The sequence below is a fragment of the Salvelinus sp. IW2-2015 genome, linkage group LG4q.1:29 (assembly GCF_002910315.2).
Source record: "Salvelinus sp. IW2-2015 linkage group LG4q.1:29, ASM291031v2, whole genome shotgun sequence".
In the NCBI taxonomy this organism is placed as follows: domain Eukaryota; kingdom Metazoa; phylum Chordata; class Actinopteri; order Salmoniformes; family Salmonidae; genus Salvelinus; species Salvelinus sp. IW2-2015.
This window is the reverse complement of record NC_036842.1, coordinates 78,225,477-78,240,881: the sequence shown is the minus strand read 5'-3', so window position 1 is coordinate 78,240,881 and position 15,405 is coordinate 78,225,477. Positions and strand designations below refer to the sequence as shown.

At 42.1% G+C, this 15,405-nt stretch overlaps 1 protein-coding gene across 2 annotated transcripts in view; it reads right to left on the bottom strand.

Annotated features, from left to right (window-relative positions):
- The window catches only part of LOC111962585 (excitatory amino acid transporter 2-like), a 79,311-nt gene extending 65,583 nt beyond the window's left edge, over positions 1 to 13,728 (bottom strand). For both annotated transcript variants that reach the window (XM_023985755.2, XM_023985757.2), the window contains exon 1: positions 13,482 to 13,728. The gene's annotated coding sequence lies outside the window, so the exon portion shown is untranslated. The remainder of the gene's footprint in view (positions 1 to 13,481) is intronic.
- Positions 13,729 to 15,405: the final 1,677 nt, after the last annotated feature.

Below are 15,405 nucleotides of genomic sequence, written 5' to 3'. Positions count from 1 at the left end.
GCCCCACACACACATACTGTACATAAACATGGTCTTCAAAGATGTTTGAGATAATAGATTCTGTTTAATATTGTTTTGGCTTTGTCCACTTTAGATCCAGCATCACTCCAGGGTTTAACCTAGTGCGTTGTGTGTGTGTTGTGTGTGGTGTGTGTGTTGTGTGTGTGTGTGTGTGTGTGTGTGTGTGTGTGTATGTGTGCTGTGTGTGTCGTGTGGATGTGTGTGTGTGTGTGTGTGTGTGTGTGTGTGTGGTGTTGTGTGTGTGTGTGTTGTGTGTGTGTTTGTTCTGTATTACTATCCTTGTGGGTATCTGAACTCCCCATGTCCCCACAAGGACAGGTTAGGTTTAGGTTTAAATTAGCGTTCGGCGTATATGTATTCTTCTTTTCTGTTTTACCCTCTAAGAGCAACGCATAGCGTAATCTAGGAAGATTCTGGATAATCTCCCATTAGACTATAATCTCCCATAGTAATCCAGATCCTTTTTCCCAAGGTTAACAGACTAAGCCTCAGACACTCCAAATCAGACCAAGAGAGCCCTCTAGGAATCACAAGATCAAGAGAGACTGGACAGCTCCTTCTTCCTCCTCTGGTTTTTCAGCATGGAGTCCCCAATATAGACAATACAAAAACAACAAGGAGATTAGATAAGGATTTTGCAATTCCATTAAGTTTCTATTTCTGCATCAGGGATACAAATACTGGGAATACTATGACAAACATTAATGTGAGTCTCGTCCTTAGAAATCATTCTCACAGAAACACATTCATATAGATATTGTAAATTGCTGTTGACGTCGAACAGTCCCTTGCGAGATACACACATGTTGTGTGCACAGACCAATCCTTTCCAGATACACATATTACATGGGGAGAAACAAGTATTTTGATACACTGCCATTTTTGCAGGTTTCCTACTTACAAAGCATGTAGAGGTCTGTCATTTTTATCATAGGTACACTTCAACTGTTAGAGACGGAATTCTAAAAACAAAAATCCAGGAAAATCACATTGTATGATTTTAAGTAATTAAGTTGCATTTTATTGCATGACATTAAAGTAGTTGATCACCTACCAAACCAGTAAGAATTCCGGCTCTCACAGACCTGTAGTTTTTAAACTTTAGAAGGGCCCTCCTGTTCTCCACTCATTACCTGTATTAACTTTGCAACCTGTTTGACTCGTTACCTGTTATAAAAAGACACCTGTCCACACCACTCAATCAAACAGACTCCAAACCTCTCCAACAATGGCCAAGACCAGAGAGCTGTGTAGGACATCAGGATAAATTGGAGACCTGTACAAGGCTGGGATGGCTACAGGACAATACGCCAAGCAGCTTGGGTGAGAAGCAACAATGCTTGGCACAATTATTAGAAAATGCGAAGAAGTTCAAAGGATGACGGTCAATCACCCTCGGTTCTGGGCTCCATGCAAGATCTCACCTCGTGGGGCATCAATGATCATGAGGAATTTGAGGATCAGCCCAGAACATACACGGCAGGACCTGGTCAATGACCTTCGAAGAGAGCTGGGACACAGTCTCAAAGAAAACCATTGTTAACACACTACGCCCGTCATGGATTTAAAAATCCTGCAGCGGCACGCAAGGTCCCCCTGCTCAAAAGCCAGCTGCAGTCCAGCCGTCTGAAGTTGCCAATACCATCTAGTGATCCAGAGGAGGAATGGGAAAGGTCATGTGTCTGATGAGAAAAAATAGGCTTTTGCTCTAAACTCCACTCGCCGTGTTGGAGGAATAGAAGGATGAGTACAACCCCAAGAACACCATTCCCAACCGTGAAGCATGGAGGTGAAACATTCATTCTTTGGGATGCTTTTCTGCAAAGGGGACAGGACGACTGCACCGTATTGAGGGAGGATGGATGGGGCCATGTATCGCGAGATCTTGACCAACAACCTCCTTCCCTCAGTAAGAGCAATGTGAGATGGGTCGTGGCTGGGTCTTCCAGCATGACAACGACCCGAAACACACAGCCAGGGCAACTAAGGAGTGGCTCCGTAAGAAGCATCTCAAGGTCCTGGAGTGGCCTAGCCAGTCTCCAGACCTGAACCCAATAGAAAATCTTTGGAGGGAGCCGAAAGTCCGTATTGCCCAGCGACAGCCCCGAAACCTGAAGGATCTGGAGAAGGTCTGTATGGAGGAGTGGGCCAAAATCCCTGCTGCAGTGTGTGCAAACCTGGTCAAGAACTACAGGAAACGTATGATCTCTGTAATTGCAAACTAAGGTTTCTGTACCAAATATTCAGTTCTGCTTTTCTGATGTATCAAATACTTATGTCATGCAATAAAATGCAAATTAATTACTTAAAAATCATACAATGTGATTTTCTGGATTTTTGTTTTAGATTCCTTCTCTCACAGTTGAAGTGTACCTATGATAAAAATTACAGACCTCTACATGCTTTGTAAGTAGGAAAACCTGCAAAATGTCAGTGTATCAAAAACTTGTCTCCCCACTGTACATGAAATGGCACACTGTGCCTTTGAGCGTGCATTAAGCTCCCCCTGAATGTCTGCTGTGTATTCATTAATGTATGGCAGCAGCCAGCGAGTGCTGCAGTCTATGAGAGCAGCCTCCGGGCTCAGGACAATACATGGACCCTTTCCACTTTCCCCTCATATTCTCCCTAAAATACGCGGCCATCATTTTTCCAGATCCTGGCCTGAAGATACAAGCTCCAGCAAGCCACTGTCCCTACAGACTGACTCCCACTGGAGGATGAAACATTAACTCAAAATCTTCTACATGCATTTATCAAAGCCCCTGAAGGCCTGACAGACACCTCCACTCTGCCCGGCTTCGACCAAGCGGTGATCACCCAAGCGGTGATTGATGTTGCATCTGAAACATGTGTTCAAACGAAAGGCTGTCAGAGTAATGTGAACGCAATCAAGTGCCAAGAGAGTATGTTTCCATGGAGACGAGTGTGTGTGTGTGTGGTGTGTGTGTGTGTGTGTGGTGTGTGTGTGTGTGTGTGTGTGTGTGTGTGTGTGTGTGTGTTTGTGTGTTGTGTGTGTGTGTGTGTGTGTGTTGTGTGTTGTGTGTGTGTGTGTGTGTGTGAACCCCCGCGGCCGCATTGATTTTGTTCGTCAATGTCACTCAGATATTATATAAACATGGCATAAGTAATGGCAAAATGTGTAGAATTGCAGGAATTAGCATTCAAAATGCTAAAGTGTCTCTCCACCCCATGGCAAAATGGTAGAATTGCATGAAATGTGTTATGCAAATGCACAATTATCTGTCCACCCCATGGCAAAATGAATTATATTGCAGAAAACTTTATTTAGAAATGCAACATGTTCTCTATGCACCATGGCAACATGTGTATAATTCCAGGAAATGTTGTTTTTTCTCCACCGTTAAGAAGAGGGGGTCACTAAAATGTTTTGCCCATGAGGTGGGGGGTCCCCAACCAAATCTTGCGTGCATGAGTGTGCAATTGAATGAGGAGTGTGAAGTGATTGGTTCAAGGAAGGGGTGGTAAATGGTAAATATATAGCACTTTTGTGTGTGTGTGTAAACCCTGGAATGAGTACGTGTGTTCAAACTTTTGACTGTACAGTACAAGTCAAAAGTTTGGACACACCCATTCATTCAATGGTTTTTCTTTAGTTTTACTATTATTACTATTGAGATAATGCCAAGAGTGTGCAAAGCTGTCATTAAGGCAAAGGGTGACTACTTTGAAGAATCTCAAATATAAAATAGATTTTGACTTGTTTTACACTTTTTTGGTTACTACATGATTCCATATATGTTATTTCATAGTTATGATGAATTCAATATTATTCTACAATGTAGAAAATAGTAAAAATAAAGAAAAACCCTGAAATGAGTACATGTGTTCAAACATTTGACTAGTACTGTATATATATATTGATTTGATGGCCGCCAGTTTCCCATCCTTTGGCTAAAGTAACAACAGACCAGGTAGGCTCCGAGAAACCAAAGCCTTTATAACTCATAGTCAATGCAAGATAACTCTGCTCACCAAACACAACCGATATGGCCATGTAGTAGACTACTTATTAATAGCTCATTGACAACTGATAAGATACTGAACACCGATAAGATACTGAATGACCGCTAGAAGAGCTCAGGCATAAAACACTAAAACAAACTTCCCATCAATGATCTCTCTTCATTGTTCTCTATGTCTCGGGTTGAGTAAGACCTGGCAGGCTACCTGCCACACACCTGGGAATGCTGCGCGGCGCAACAGATATGATACGGGCTCCATAACCTCTCTGCCATATCCGCGCTCTTGCACGGCTGGCATCATATCTGTTGCGCCGCGCAGCATTCCCAGGTGTGTGGCAGGTAGCCTGCCAGGTCTTACTCAACCGAGACATAGAGAACAATGAAGAGAGATCATTGATGGGAAGTTTGTTTTAGTGTTTTATGCCTGAGCTCTTCTAGCGGTCATTCAGTATCTTATCGGTGTTCAGTATCTTATCAGTTGTCAATGAGCTATTAATAAGTAGTCTACTACATGGGCCATATCGTTGTGTTTGGTGAGCAGAGTTATCTTGCATTGACTATGAGTTATAAAGGCTTTGGTTTCTCGGAGCCTACCTGGTCTGTTGTTACTTTAGCCAAAGGATGGAAAACTGGCGGCCATTCAAATCAAATATATATACAGTACTAGTCAAATGTTTGAACACATGTACTCATTTCAGGGTTTTTCTTTATTTTTACTATTTTCTACATTGTAGAATAATATTGAATTCATCATAACTATGAAATAACATATATGGGATCATGTAGTAACCAAAAAAGTGTTAAAACAAGTCAAAATCTATTTTATATTTGAGATTCTTCCAAGTAGTCACCTTTGCCTTAATGACAGCTTTGCACACTCTTGCATTATCTCAATAGTAATAATAGTAAAAACTAAAGAAAAAACCATTGAATGAATGGTGTGTCCCAAACTTTTGACTTGTACTGTACCAGTCAAAGTTTTGAACACACGTACTCATTCCAGGGTTTACACACACACACAAAAGTGCTATATATTTACCATTTACCACCCCTTCCTTGAACCAATCACTTCACACCTCCTCATTCAATTGCACACTCATGCACGCAAGATTTGGTGGGGACCCCCCCACCTCATGGGCAAAACATTTTAGTGACCCCCCTTCTTAACGGTGGAGAAAAACAACATTTCTGGAATTATACACATGTTGCCATGGTGCATAGAGAACATGTTGCATTTCTAAATAAAGTTTTCTGCCAATATAATTCATTTTCCATGGGGTGGACAGATAATTGTGCAATTGCATAACACATTTCATGCAATTCTACCCATTTTGCCATGGGGTGGAGAGACACTTTAGCATTTTGAATGCTAATTCCTGCAATTCTACACATTTGCCATTACTTATGCCATGTTTATATAATATCTGAGTGACATTGACGAACAAAATCAATGCGGCCGCGGGGGTTCCACACACACACACACACACACACACACACACACACACACACACACACACACACACACACACACACACCACAACACACACACACACACACACCACACACACACACACACACACACACACACACACACACACACACACACACACACTCGTCTCCATGGAACATACTCTCTTGGCACTTGATTGCGTTCACATTACTCTGACGCCTTTCGTTTGAACACATGTTTCCAGATGCAACATCAATCACCGCTTGGGTGATCACCGCTTGGTCGAAGCCGGGCAGAGTGGAGGTGTCTGTCAGGCCTTCAGGGCTTTTATAAATGCATGTAGAAGATTTTGAGTTTAATGTTTCATCCTCCAGTGGGAGTCAGTCTGTAGGGACAGTGGCTTGCTGGAGCTTGTATCTTCAGGCCAGGATCTGGAAAAATGATGGCCGCGTAATTTTAGGGAGAATATGGAGGGAAAGTGGAAAGGGTCCATGTATTGTCCTGAGCCCGGAGGCTGCTCTCATAGACTGCAGCACTCGCTGGCTGCTGCCATACATTAATGAATACACAGCAGACATTCAGGGAGCTTAATGCACGCTCAAAGGCACAGTGTGCCATTTCATGTACAGTGGGAGACAAGTATTTGATACACTGGACAAATTTTGCAGTTTTCCTACTTACAAAGCATGTAGAGGTCTGGAATTTTTATCATAGGTACACTTCAACTGTGAGAGAAGGAATCTAAAACAAAAATCCAGAAAATCACATTGTATGATTTTTAAGTAATTAATTTGCATTTTATTGCATACATAAGTATTTGATACATCAGAAAAGCAGAACTGAATATTTGGTACAGAAAACCTTAGTTTTGCAATACAGAGACATACGTTTCCTGTAGTTCTTGACCAGGTTTGCACACAACTGCAGCAGGGATTTTGGCCCACTCCTCCATACAGACCTTCTCCAGATCCTTCAGTTTCGGGGCTGTCGCTGGGCAATACGGACTTCGGCTCCCTCCAAAGATTTTCTATTGGGTTCAGGTCTGGAGACTGGCTAGGCCACTCCAGACCTTGAGATGTTCTTACGGAGCCACTCCTTAGTTGCCCTGGCTGTGTGTTTCGGGTCGTTGTCATTGCTGGAAGACCCAGCCACGACCCATCTTCAATGCTCTTACTGAGGGAAGGAGGTTGTTGGTCAAGATCTCGCGATACATGGCCCCATCCATCCTCCCCTCAATACGGTGCAGTCGTCCTGTCCCCTTTGCAGAAAAGCATCCCCAAAGAATGATGTTTCCACCTCCATGCTTCAACGGTTGGGATGGTGTTCTTGGGGGGTGTACTCATCTTCTATTCCTCCAAACACGGCGAGTGGAGTTTAGAGCAAAAAGCTTCTATTTTTGTGCTCATCAGACCACATGACCTTCTCCCATTCCTCCTCTTGATCATCTAGATGGTCATTGGCAAACTTCAGACGGTGCCTGGACATGCGCTGGCTTGAGCAGGGGGACCTTGCGTGCGCTTGACAGGATTTTAATCATGACGCGTAGTGTGTTTACTACAATGTTTTTCTTTGAGACGTGGGGTCCAGCTCTCTTCAGGTCATTGAACCAGGGTCCTGCCGTGTAGTTCTGGCTGATCCCTTCACATTCCTCATGATCATTATTGCCCACTGAGGTGACATTGCATGAGCCCCAGACCGAGGGTGATTGACCGTTCATCTTGAACTTCTTCATTTTCTCAATAATTGTGCCAACAGATTGTTGTTGCCTTCTCACAAGCTGCTTGGCTATTGTACCTGTAGCACCATCCCAGACCTGTACATGGTCTAGCCAATTTATCCCTGACTGTCCTTACACAGCTCTCTGGTCTTGGCCATTGTGGAGAGGTTTGGAGTCTGTTTGATTGAGTGTGTGGACAGGTGTCCTTTTATACAGGTAAACGAGTTCAACAGGTGCAGTTAATCAACAGGTAATGAGTGATAACAGGAGGGCTTCTTAAAGAAAACTAAAGCGTCTGTGAGAGCCGGAATTCTTACTGGTTGGTAGTGATCAAATACTTAGCTTGCAATAAAAGCAAATTAATATGTAAAATCATACAAGTGATTTTCTGGATTTTTGTTTTAATTCCGTCTCTTCACAGTTGAGTGTACCTATATGAAAAAATGACAGTACCCTCTACATGCTTGTAAGTAGGAAAACCTGCAAAATCGGCAGTTGATTCAAATACTTGTTCTCCCCACTGTATATGTGTATCTGGAAAGGATTGGTCTGTGCACACAAACCATGTGTGTATCTCGCAAGGGACTGTCTCGACTGTCAACAGCCATTTACAATAATCTATATGAATGTGTTCTGTGAGAATGATTCTAAGGAAGACCACATTATGTTTGTTCATAGTATTCCCCAGTATTGTGACTCCCTGAATGCAGAAATAGACTTAATGGAATTGCAAAATCCTTACTAATCTCCTGTGTTTTGTATGTCTATATTGGTGACTCCATGTGAAAAACCAGAGGAGGAGAAGGAGCTGTTCCAGTCCTCCTTGATCTTGTGATTTCCTAGAGGGCTCTCTATAGGTCTGATTGGAGGTCTGAGGCTAGTCTGTTAACCTGGAAAGGATCTGGATTACTATGGAAGATTATAGTCTATGGGAGATTATCCAGAATCCTTCCTAGATTACGCTATGCGTTGCCTCTGTAGAGGAACAACAGAAAACCCAATAAGATACATATACGCCGAACGCTAATATCTCTAAACCTAACCCTTAAAACGTCCTTGTGGGACATGGGGAGTTCAGATACCCACAAGGATAGATAAAGACCACAAACACCACACACACACACACACACACACACAACACACACACACACACCACACACACACACACACACACACACACACACACACACACACACACACACACACACACACACACACACACACACAACACACACACACACACACACACACACACACACACACACACACGCACTAGGTTAAACCCTGGAGTGATGCTGATCTAAGTGGACAAGCCAAAACAATATTAAACAGAATCTATTATCTCAAACATCTTTGAAGACATGTTTATGTACAGTATGTGTGTGTGGGGCGGGGGGGGGGCATGTGTTTGCGTGTGTTTCTTCAGTCTCTGCTTCTGGAGGGGTAAACACGTGTAGGGACAAGGAGATATAAAATGAGCTCACGAAGGCACATTGGGAATATGGGAGGAATAGGGAGTAGCTGGTCAAATTAACCAAAACGTACAATACTCTATGCTTTTTTTTGCCCTAATTGATCGCTCTTTAATATATGCAAGATATGAAATATAGCAGTTATCCAGCTATATTTTCAAAATCTTTTCCACTCTAATTGAAAAAAGGGTGCCTTCCCCTGTGATGCTGTGGAAGTAGGAGGGAGGAATTCCACTGGAAAATTAAGGGCTGATAGACTGAAAGGCCAGATTGGTGGATTGGAGATAACCAATAAACAAGAAAATAACTAAAATAAATGAAACGGCTTTCACGCTGGTGCAGATTTTGTAAAGAAAAGACTATACATTAACATCAACACTGGTTCTCCCACATGGTAGACCAAAGTGTTCTTATTGTTTTCAACAGCCAGGCTTTACATGCACAAGATATACTCACATTTGAGTTGTGTGTTGTGTTTGTGTTCACTTGGTAATAGAGCTCAGGTTAGAATGGAGGAAGTGATACAACTTTCATTTTCTGCAAGCAAGAGGAGAGAAATGTATATTATGAGAAGAAAGAAGGCGAGGGAGAGAGAGAGAGATGAGAGAGAGTGTGTGAAAGTAGAGAGAGAAGTTAGAAGGGAGAGAGTGAAAGTGAGAGAGGGAGAAGAGAGAGAGAGAGAGAGATGGTGACAGGAGAGCGAGAGGAGGTAGAGGGTGACACAGAGTGATCTATCAGGTATTTTATTTGGAGGAGAGGAGATAAATGCGGAGGGGTGACAGTGGTGGGGTGGTTGGAGTTGGTGGAGGTAGAGAGACAGTGGGACACTGTTGATGCTAGGCGTAGCTCTGTGTGCTGAGAGGGTGAGGCCATGAGGGTGTGCAGAGGCAGTGCCAGCCTCCTAGACATCAGCATCTTTTTACCTGTTGCCTGTCAGGGTAGTCCAAACTCTCTCTTCCTTTGCTGCTTCTCTGAGATACAGCCAGACCTGGGAAAGACTGCTACTGAAAGAGATAGCGAGAAGAGGGGGGTGGGGTAGGGAAGATAGAAAGAAAGAGACAGTAAAATATCAGTATAGGTTGAGATGAGAGAAGGAAGGAAAGCAAAGATGAGAAATTAGAGTGTGCAATTTACAGTGGGGCAAAAAAGTATTTTAGTCACCACAATTGTGCAAAGTTCTCCCACTTAAAAAGATGAGAGAGGCCTGTAATTTTCATCATAGGTACACTTTCAAACTATGACAGACAAAATGAGAAAAAAAAATCCAGAAATCCCGTTGTAGGATTTTTAATGAATTTATTTTGCAAATTATGGTGGAAAATAAGTATTTGGTCACCTACGAACAAGCAAAATTTCTGGCTCTCACAGACCTGTAACTTCTTCTTTAAGAGGCTCCTCTGTCCTCCACTCGTTACCTGTATTAATGGCACCTGTTTGAACTTGTTATCAGTATGAAAGACACCTGTCCACAACCTCAAACAGTCACACTCCGAACTCCACTATGCCAAGACCAAAGAGCTGTCAAAGGACACCAGAAACAAATTGTTAGACCTGCACCAGGCTGGGAAGACTGAATCTGCAATAGGTAAGCAGCTTGTTTGAAGAAATCAACTGTGGGAGCAATTATAGGAAATGGAAGACATACAAGACCACTGATAATCTCCCTCGATCTGGGGCTCCACGCAAGATCTCACCCCGTGGGTCAAAATGATCACAACGAACGGTGAGCAAAATCCCAGAACACACGGGGGACCTAGTGAATGACCTGCAGAGAGCTGGACAAGTAACAAAGCCTACCGTCAGAACACACTACGCCGCCAGGGACTCAATCCTGCAGTGCCAGACGTGTCCCCTGGTAAGCCAGTACATGTCCAGCCCGTCTGAAGTTTGCTAGAGAGCATTGATGATCCAGAAGAAGATTGGGAGAATGTCAATATGGTCAGATGAAACCAAAATAGAACTTTTGGTTAAAAACTCAACTCGTCGTGTTTGTGAGGACAAAGAATGCTGAGTTGCATCAAAGAACACCATACCTACTGTGAAGCTGGGGGTGGAAACATCATGCTTTGGAAGCTGTTTTTTGCAAAGGGACCAGGAGACTGATCGTGTAAAGAAATAATGAATGGGGCCATGTATCGTGAGATTTTGAGTGAAAAACCTCCTTCCATCAGCAAGGGCATTGAAGATGAAACGTGGCTGGGTCTTTCAGCATGACAATGATCCCAAAACACACCGCCGGGCAACGAAGGAGTGGCTTCGTAAGAAGCATTTCAAGTCCTGGAGTGGCCTAGCCAGTCTCCAGTCTCAACCCCATAGAAAATCTTTGGAGGAGTTGAAATCCGTGTTGCCCAGCAACAGCCCCAAAACATCACTGCACTAGAGAGATCTGCATGGAGGAATGGCCAAAATGCCAGCAACAGTGTGTGAAGAACCTTGGGAAGACTTACAGAAAACGTTTGACCTCTGTCATTGCCAACAAAGGGATATAACCTCAAAGTATTAGATAAACTTTTGTCTGTCATAGTTGAAGTGTACCTATGATGAAAATTACAGGCCTCTCTCAACTTTTAAGTGGAGAAACTTGCACATTTGTGGCTGACTAAATACTTTTTTGCCCCACTGTATTTGTATGTGTTGTGTGTGTGGTTTGTGTGTTTTCCATTCATAGGCTTCACTGTGGGCTCGCTACATTCTGTAGCATCTAGCTCTTGAATAATCCTCTGGGAACATGCAGAAACTGCCAATGATAATCCAACTCCCTTTTCACCGTTCACCACCCTCTTCTCTTCTATATCTCCTTTCCTCTCCCTGCCATATACTGCCTAAATCGCATTCCTCCGCGTGTCCTGTCAAAACTCTGTTTTTTCTTCCTCATACCATGCCTGTGTGTGTGTGTGTGTGTGTGTGTGTGTGTGTGAACCCCCGCGGCCGCATTGATTTTGTTCGTCAATGTCACTCAGATATTATATAAACATGGCATAAGTAATGGCAAAATGTGTAGAATTGCAGGAATTAGCATTCAAAATGCTAAAGTGTCTCTCCACCCCATGGCAAAATGGGTAGAATTGCATGAAATGTGTTATGCAATTGCACAATTATCTGTCCACCCCATGGCAAAATGAATTATATTGCAGAAAACTTTATTTAGAAATGCAACATGTTCTCTATGCACCATGGCAACATGTGTATAATTCCAGGAAATGTTGTTTTTCTCCACCGTTAAGAAGAGGGGGTCACTAAAATGTTTTGCCCATGAGGTGGGGGGGTCCCCAACCAAATCTTGCGTGCATGAGTGTGCAATTGAATGAGGAGGTGTGAAGTGATTGGTTCAAGGAAGGGGTGGTAAATGGTAAATATATAGCACTTTTGTGTGTGTGTGTAAACCCTGGAATGAGTACGTGTGTTCAAACTTTTGACTGGTACAGTACAAGTCAAAAGTTTGGACACACCCATTCATTCAATGGTTTTTCTTTAGTTTTACTATTATTACTATTGAGATAATGCCAAGAGTGTGCAAAGCTGTCATTAAGGCAAAGGGTGACTACTTTGAAGAATCTCAAATATAAAATAGATTTTGACTTGTTTTACACTTTTTTGGTTACTACATGATTCCATATATGTTATTTCATAGTTATGATGAATTCAATATTATTCTACAATGTAGAAAATAGTAAAAATAAAGAAAAACCCTGAAATGAGTACATGTGTTCAAACATTTGACTAGTACTGTATATATATATTGATTTGATGGCCGCCAGTTTCCCATCCTTTGGCTAAAGTAACAACAGACCAGGTAGGCTCCGAGAAACCAAAGCCTTTATAACTCATAGTCAATGCAAGATAACTCTGCTCACCAAACACAATCGATATGGCCATGTAGTAGACTACTTATTAATAGCTCATTGACAACTGATAAGATACTGAACACCGATAAGATACTGAATGACCGCTAGAAGAGCTCAGGCATAAAACACTAAAACAAACTTCCCATCAATGATCTCTCTTCATTGTTCTCTATGTCTCGGGTTGAGTAAGACCTGGCAGGCTACCTGCCACACACSTGGGAATGCTGCGCGGCGCAACAGATATGATGCAGCTCGTGCAAGATGCGCGATATGGCACAGAGGTATGGAGCCGTGGAGACGTTTGGTAGAAGGATTATATTAATGCAATTTGAAGCCCAGATGCACAACATACCGTGACGTAATTACCACACATTGTCTCCAAACATTGGCGACTCACTATTAGACTAGATGAGAGTGTTTTATGACAGAAACACATCTTGAATTATAGCTTTTAGTTGCAGGTTAATCCTTTATTAGGCCTATATAAAAACAATGTGAAGACAATGTAACAATTGGCAGATGTTTTTTGGAGTCTTGAGGGAGTGCAGATTGATGTGCTGCCTAAAATTGACTCCACATGCACCTGTTTAGCCCACGYGCGTAATGTGAAGTGCAGACCATTGTTTAAGGGCGGAGCGCGCTCCAACACTGTTCCTGACCATGCCATTATAAATGCAGTATATGGGCGTTTGGACCATATGATGGCTGACCACATTAAGACTTTACTTTAAGTAAAGAAGCATGGACATAATAAGAAGAATAAGAAGAATCATGATTTTGACAATAATTATAATAATGATAGTAATTAGCCTATAATCAAATAATCAGGTAGGCCTATATCATTCATTATCGTGGGCTGATCATCATAATTATAATTTGTCATTCATGTATTACTAGTACTGCAAWTATATTATTATTTTTATCCCCTTTAAAGGCAAACGCTCGTGTACTGTAAACATGTAATGTACATGCATAATAATCGCCTCTCACCTTTTTTTTCAATCACGGAGTTATTGGAAAATAAGTTTCAGTCTCTTCTTTTCCCTTCTCGGGGTCTCGCGCATCCGCTTCAGAGACGTTCGACCACTGAAATGCCGAGCCTTCAGTGTGCCAATGGCAGAGCGAGCGCAGCAGCAGAAACCAAACAGACGGATTTCTATCACAGTCATCCGTGGAGCTCCRGTGCTCAACAATCCGACTGAACGAGCTCTGCCTCACTTCGCTCTGGCGCGTTCACTTTCCCCACCTCCCCTCCTCCTGTTCACCCCTTTTCTTCTCTGTCTCGTGCTTTGGAATGCTGCTCCTCGTTGGTTGACGGTACAATCTCGACGCCCCCCACCTATATATCTATTTAAATGTTAAACAATTTTACCTTCATATAACACACTCACAAGCTATTGTGCATGTGTTTGTTCGTGTGTTTGTTGGAGGGGTGTCATTATTTGGTCAGGTCATTGTGTGTACCTCTAACGAGTCACAACCCCGGATCCGGGATCCCCCCCATCAAAAAAGCTGACTAGCATAGCCTAGCCTAAAGCCACAGGGATATCATATAATCAAATGTTCATGAAATCACAAGTCAAAGACACCAAATGAAAGATACAGATCTTGTGAATCCAGCCATCATTTCCGATTTTTTAAATGTTTTACAGGGAAGACACAATATGTAAATCTATTAGCTAACCACGATAGCAAAAGACACAACTTTTTTTTCTCCACCATTTTTTTCCTGCATGGGCAGCTATCACAAATTMGACTAAATAAAGATATATATTGTTGATATCACAAGTTTACTGGAGAACTGAGACGAAGTAGAGACTCTGGACAGGGTGGGATAGGTTTAATTAAAAGCAATTATTCAGAGGTAAAGATATCTGAAAATAGCGGCAGGACCTTTCATCAAGCTCAAATGACTATCGAAAGAAGCCCAGATACAGAGTGCATAGAATTTTATACAGCACAGAAGTAGGTTGAGTCCTGATGAGTTGGGCGAGGTCCCCTTCAGGCTATCACTGTCTCATTGGTTCCGAGTAGAGTTCTTTGTCTTCAGAAATGTTCAGCTAAAACAGGAGATAGGTGTGCGTAGATGTTCCTATTTTGACACTTTCTGTGTGTCTCTGTAAAATGTTCAGATGAAGAGGAGATTTTGTGTGTGCGTAGATGTTCCTTCTTATCAGGTTGTTTATGAAAGGTTGCGTCAGCCCTCTGTCCTTGGGTATGTGTGTGTCTCAGTATCTCAGTGAAGATGCAGTACCAAGCACCATTTTCTTATCAGTGTTTATGAAAGGTCTGTGTCAGCCATCTGTCTTGGGTGTGTGTGGGTCTCAGTATCTGCTTATGAGTTGTGAGAAACCCTGTTTGGAAAGAAGTTAGTATTATACAACGTAATAGCAATATGCTGTGTTATAATAAATTATATTTATTACAATATAGCCACTAACCAAGAAACACTTCATAAGATGACAGTCTGAACATATTTATGGTATAGCATATGTTTTTTTGGAAAAATTTGCATATTTCAGGTATAATCACAGTTTACATTGCAGCTGCAATCTGAAAATAGCGTTGGAAGCAAGCCGGATAATTACAGAGACCGACGTCAATTACCAAAATACTCATCCTAAAACATTTCTGAAAATACCAGCATAACAGCAAATGAAACCCCAACATCTTGTGAATCCAGCCATCATTTCTGATTTTTAAAATGTTTTACAGGGAAGACACAATATGTAAATCTATTAGCTACACACGTTAGCAAAAGACACCACTTTTTTTACTCCACCAGTTTTTACTCCATCAGTAGCTATCACTAATTCGAACTAAATAAAGATATATATAGCCACCTAACCAAGAAACACTTCATAGATGACAGTCTGATAACATATTATGGTATAGCATATGTTTTTTAGAAAAA